Source organism: Phalaenopsis equestris, unplaced genomic scaffold (assembly GCF_001263595.1).
Source record: "Phalaenopsis equestris unplaced genomic scaffold, ASM126359v1 Scaffold000468, whole genome shotgun sequence".
NCBI lineage: Eukaryota > Viridiplantae > Streptophyta > Magnoliopsida > Asparagales > Orchidaceae > Phalaenopsis > Phalaenopsis equestris.
The window spans coordinates 596,652-602,575 of NW_018164909.1; positions in this window are offsets into that span (position 1 = coordinate 596,652).

The following is a 5,924-nucleotide window of genomic DNA, read 5'->3' on the forward strand; positions in this document are numbered from 1 at the left end:
TGTGTTCGGCCATGCAATTTGAAAACTCCCATAATCGCGTCTTATATTTTGTTCTACGGATCGGACGCAGGGGAGGCCTTGCGTTCGACGTTTGTTAGGGCTCGAATTCCTCCCGAGCCCCTACGGTTTTTTCTCTCTCGCTCTCCTTTCTCTCGCGCTCTCCCTCGCGATCTCCTTTCCCGATCTTCTCTTTCATTATCTTCTGGTAAGATCTATATGCCGCAATGCTTCGATCTTCTCTGTTTTATTGTTTGGTTTTTATGTGGCTTTTATGTGGCTCGATTCCTTAATGTTGAGGTTTTTATGCTTTTTTTTTTGAGGGTTAAGTTGCGAATGGATTTTTTTTAAGCTTTGTTCAAAATGTTGGAGTGAAATAGATCTGAGGATTTTTTTTTATGCTGTCGAAATGGATCTTAGGGTTTCGTTGAAGGAGCGTGCTTGTTACTGTTGGAACCGTTGGAATGTTTAGAGAGAACTCTCGAAATTTTTTTTTTAGCCCTTACATTTTGATTTTTTGGGTATTTTAGGTTCATGTTACTGTTGGAATTTTTCCAGCTACTTCTAATTGTTTGTATGTGAAGGAAGGTACGGCCCTGTTATGTTGTTTGTTGGATTGCATATTTGATTTGTTATACTGTATAAACTGTTATGTTGTTTGTTGTGAAGCAAGACTCGTTATACTGTATAAACTGTTATGTGAGATTACAATTATGGTTCCCTGTCATTGTTTCGATGCATTCCCAGTTAGTCCCGTTTAGTGTATGAAAGCAAAGGGTCCCTGTTAAAATTGTTTAGCTGCACCATTTATATTGATCAACTCCTGTTATAACCTGAAAATATTTGCTTGGTCTTTTCGGTTTGCTTGGCAATAGTGGCAAAGGTTATATTATTGAGGAGGCTATTCTGAATAAGCTGCCCCCAAACAGTTTTGTCAGACAGGGGCAAGAATGTCATTTAACCACCAATAAGCTAATCTGAATAAGCTGCCCCATCTGAATCCAAATAGCAAGGCAGATTATTCTGATAATCTGCAGATTATCAGATTATCAGAGTAATCTGCTTATCAGCAGATTATAAATAATCATCAGCTGCGCCAAACAGACCCTTAGTTGAACCTGAGTAGAAGTTGAAGTTATGGACTCTATCTTTCTCTACCCATCTGATATCTTCCATGAAGGAACCCCACCAGGTTTCTGTTCATCCGAGGTTTTTTGGCCAAGTGACGAGCTGTTACTAACTATGCGACTAGGCTGACGACACCAGTAGCATGTGTTGGAGCCCATCAAACATTCACACTTATGTTATTTTCCACATTTAGCACAAGTGACTATGGTACTACGAAAAGTGATATCACTGAACAGAATTGAATTTAGGCTTCTTCACATTGTATTCTTCTGATTGATCTACGTGCTCTCCTTCATCAATGCCCTTCCTCTTGTGCATCTCTTTATGCTTTTGAATAAGCTGATAATCAATCTCCACTCGTCTAGCTTGCTTCACTAAAACTAAATAGTCATCAATCCCCAATGGCACTGATAGTTAATGATCGAATCCTTCAATCTTGAAAGGAATCTTTAACAATTCTCTTATGCGGTAGCTATCAACTGTGGAGTATACCTTGACATTGCAGTGAACTCTGTTTCATACTGCATAATGACTTATATCCTTGCACCAACTTGATGAAGTTTTCCTCTCTCTATCTTCGTGTGAATAGTGGAACAAACCATTCTCTGAAAATCACAAAAAAAATCTTTTCAGCTTATCATCATGTTGGGTATGTTCCCTAACCTGTCCTGACGCTGCCCACACCACCACTTTTTAGGTTCTCCATCCAGCATAAATGTAGTTAAATGTACTCTTCTTTAATTAGTGCACATCATGCTATCCATCAACCAGTTGCCAGCCTCAATGAGATCTTCAATTCCCTTGAACAAAGTTGGACGCGAATCTGTTTTTTTAAACCCCGTAGGGAATTTTATCCCATCAACAAAAAAGTACAAACACTCGGTAGAAGGTTCTATCTACACCCCAATACAACTCACATAAGAAAAAGCCTATAAATCCTCTTCCGCACAATATAACTCACACAAAAAAACAAAAGAACATCATTAAATATCTTTTAATACTTATCCACCACAACTGTATAACATCCTACACGTTGCGATCTGGATCCTGAATAAACTGAGTCATTGTAGTCATCGTCTGGGTAAGGACATTCATATTAACATTAACAATAGATGGTAGTTCTTCATTTTCAACCGGACTTCCCTCTTCTATAGTCTCAGGAGCATTCAATTTCCTAAATTAAAATAATGATTTAATTAGTGATCTTAAAATTTTCAATTTTATTATCATTAATTACTTCATAATTATCCTATTGGTTATTTCATCAAGATTAAATTAATTATTTCTAAACATTGCACTGATACCACTCTTATCACGACCCGGTCCAGCGCTTTGAATCATCAAAGCGGGAACTAACGGTCAGATGAAGGAAACCCATCTAAAAGCTCTCAAAATCTAACTCCACTAAAGCATGGTGTGATGTTAAGAGCCAACACAAATGGGAAGAAAATAATCTCAATCAGACAATATTAAAAAGAAAATCAAGGATGCAACTAAGTATGAGTACAACTCACCTCTAGTCATTTTCTCATGGGGTTATTTTATCGCATTGCGGGGGCAATTACCATGGTCATGGATTGGCCTAAGATAAATGAAACTTTTGAAATAACTTGAGTGAAGAACATAAAATGATACTTAAAATTCTAGATCATAATGAAAATTTTGCATCATCAATAATGAGTCCATCCCATGCAACTATGAAGGATGACAACCTAATTCACTCTTCTCAATAAGTTTACTCATTGTGGACACTATAAAAAAGGAAACATAATTCTATCACTGGAGGTAGGATTCGGTGGCCTAGATCCTTACAATGAAAAGGGTTCTTTTAGAGAATTATACAAGCCCACAAAATATATCTACTTCTGAAGAATAAGGCTATATTCCTCAATAATACTTAGGATTTATATCAGCTCTATTTCATCCTTTTTTTCCCTTCCTTGGGAGAAAATACATTCAGTTTTCAGAATCCAAACTACATTTAAAATTAGGATTGAAAGTGAGGAATCCACAACCCTTACTTCAGGAAGGTAAATTAAAACCAAAACATCAACTTTGCTAGAAGGAATTTATAGACAAATGTAATGGTATTAATTAGAGAGGAACCGAATATGATTCATTATAAAAAAAAAAGGTGTGATTGGTTTTGGTGATCACACTTGATAGTATGTGTCAAACAATAGAAGCATTTAATTTAACACGTGAATTTTTTTTCGAAGTATGACATCAGGTGAAAAATACTGCTCTTTATTGAAGAAAATGTGACTTGGTGATATATGATATATCTGAGAGGAGCCAAAATAAGCCAAATGACCTAATCAAGCAATGAGATACATAAAATGGCATCCAAAATGCCTTTAGAAGATAAAACAAAAGAATAAAATGATGCCATAAACATATTTATGCTCTTAGACAATAAATAATGGTCTATAGAAGCTCTTTTTTAACTTTTTATTCTTAGATCAAGCATTAAATAGACTAAACTAAGTACATGTGGTCGTTAACTTATCATAGCTGATTAAGGTCTATCACATACTATTTGAGGAGCATGCCATGTGATAGAGGAAACAATTATTATATCCACGAGTTACCTCCACAAAGAGCCTCAACCAACCAATTTTAGCAAGAATGCAAGCTTAGGCGAGCTATGAGCATTCCCCACTTGACACACTACTTTGTATTGTTCTTAGGAGCAACTCTCGTACTTCAGATGGCTAAACCAGCTGATACAAAACTAGTCAACATGACAATGCTTTGCGTGGGAGAAATAAGTCACTTTCAAATAATATTGGAAAGGAAGAATAGGTAGGTTTTTAAAAGTGCAAATTGGTGCCATCTCTAGAAGCATATAACCTAGGCTAAATGGTTCTTACAATCACCCATGAATAGTTACCATTGGGTGTATATCATTGATATTTACTCTATAGTACTTCCCACCCTTGTATACTTGCTCTACAACAAAGGAGCCTTCCTTCGCAGGCACAATCCTACTGCCTTGGTGGCAATATGAGACAATGGTTTTAGGTAAAATAAGAATAAGATTGCCAAGTTAAAAAGTTCTAGGTTGACCTAAATGATCATGTGCTTAGACCATACAAAAGTGATATAGCTTGAGTTTTAATGAGCTCGTAGTCACAACTCTTTAAAATCACGATATTCTTCCAACAGTAGTAGTCACAACTTTTCCAAATCATGATATTCTTCCAACAGTAGTCTAACATTCTCCACTTGGGAGAGATTATGGGTGAGGGAAAATCAATCTCAAGTGGGAGGACTATTTTTCAACTTCAAATGGTCAGGTGCTGCAGATTAGTCTCTCTCTCTCTCTCTCTCTCTCTCTATCCCCCTCGCTATCTCTCTGTGTGTGTATATAAGATGCCCATTTCCTAGACTTCACCTAATAACTACTCAAACTCTCAACAAGAAAGCTTTCACAAACAAACAAGCTTTAAATTAAAAAAAGAGAAAAAGGAGAAACAAATGCAGCAGAACTGAAGATTTATCTGAAGTCATAATTTACTGAAATAACAATTTGAAAACTGCCTTTGCTTACACCCACCATGGCTTTTCCGTTAAATCATTACCAAATACATAGCGAAACTTTGAGTTGTATGGCAGCCTCTCAATGGCCTGTGCCACTCTCTTGTTCTTAACATTGTTGCATTTCAGAATTGCATCGTTCAATTTCTTATCGATGTTTGCACACGCCCATCCAACTAGCTCTTCGCAGGTGAGGGTGGCTTCCTTCGCATATCTATCAAGAAGCTTGAATATCTTCCTTGATTTCTTTACAAGAACATTCGCCTGAAGAAAATCATTCCTTGCCATGTCAAGCTCCTCCAAGTAGGGCTGTCAAAAAAGCTCGTTGTTCGCGAACAGTTCGTGTTCAATTCGTGAAGCAGATCATGTTCGGTTCGTTCGATAAGCAAACGAGACGAACACGAACAAATTTTTTTGTTCGGATTGCTAAACGAACCAAACACGAACAATGACCCGTTCGTTCGTGTTCGATTCGTTTTTGTTCGAAATATAAATAATTTAAATAATATTATGAAATTTAAAAATAGTTATATTATATATATTAAAAATTTATCAAATTTTAAAATATTAAATCCTATAAATTATAATATATAATTTAGTAAATAGTATTATAAATATTTTTATATATATAAATTCTATAATTAATATAAAGTATTATATATATATATTAATATAAGTACATAACTTAAAATATAAAAACACAGGCAGCAACCCTAATCGGCTAACCCTACTATTTGCGATTCATCCTTTCGGCGCTCCCCTCTCGAAAAGCTTTCGGCGCTCCCTTCGTCCGGTTCTTTCCTCAATCCTCGCCTCAAAATCGCAAAAAAAATCGTCAACGAAAGCTTAGGGTTGTATGTTTGTGTTCTTTCTCTGATCTCTACTTCTATTTGTCTTCTATAAAGCAGGCGTTGCCGCGTTGGATCAACTATTCGGTATTTTTGCTTTAGCGCTCGATATTCTTGTTTCAGTGCTCGATATTCTTGCTTGGTTGCTTGTAAGGCCACCGAAACGTCATTTTTTAGTATATTTTCTTTAACATTTCTAGTGTATCTTCATGCTTGCCTATTAAGTTAGATTTCCATGTACAAATCTGATTCTTTCTATATCTTTATGGTTTATATAGAATATCTATATTTCTTTCTTGAGTGACATATTTTGATGGAACATTATTGAGTACGAAGTATGGATTCCATGGATCAATGAGGTGGCTGCGAAAGAGGAAGCAATGAGGGTGGAAGTTTTTGTTAGTATGAGTT